This window comes from Geospiza fortis, unplaced genomic scaffold (genome assembly GCF_000277835.1).
Source record: "Geospiza fortis unplaced genomic scaffold, GeoFor_1.0 scaffold356, whole genome shotgun sequence".
NCBI lineage: Eukaryota > Metazoa > Chordata > Aves > Passeriformes > Thraupidae > Geospiza > Geospiza fortis.
In genome coordinates this window covers 334,491-334,861 of record NW_005054544.1, presented here as the reverse complement: position 1 = coordinate 334,861, position 371 = coordinate 334,491, and positions in this window count along the sequence as shown.

Here is a 371-nt window from a genome sequence, read left to right as displayed (position 1 = left end):
CTGGGGCGGCCGGGGCTCCGAGGGCTCGGCGTTGCTGTGGGGACGGGGCGCCAGCTCCGGCCCCGGGGCACTCGTGGGGTTTGAGGGCTCCCCTCAGAACCGTCCTGTCCCAGGCCGCCGCCTGGGAACGGGGCGCTGCTTGAGGGCTGACCCGGCAGACCCCAGCGCATCTTCCCCTTGGGGGCCACCACCTGGCCCCACTCCCTTCGCGGCCCTTACGCGGTGCGTTCTCCCCGCGGGTTTCACTGCCAGAGGGCTGCGCTCCAGCGGCAAACCTGGGAATGATCGGGAAAGGACGGGACGGGCTTCCAGAGCACAGCGGCAGCGCAGAGTCCGGGCACGCCCGGCGGGCAGGACGGCCCTGCCCCCCG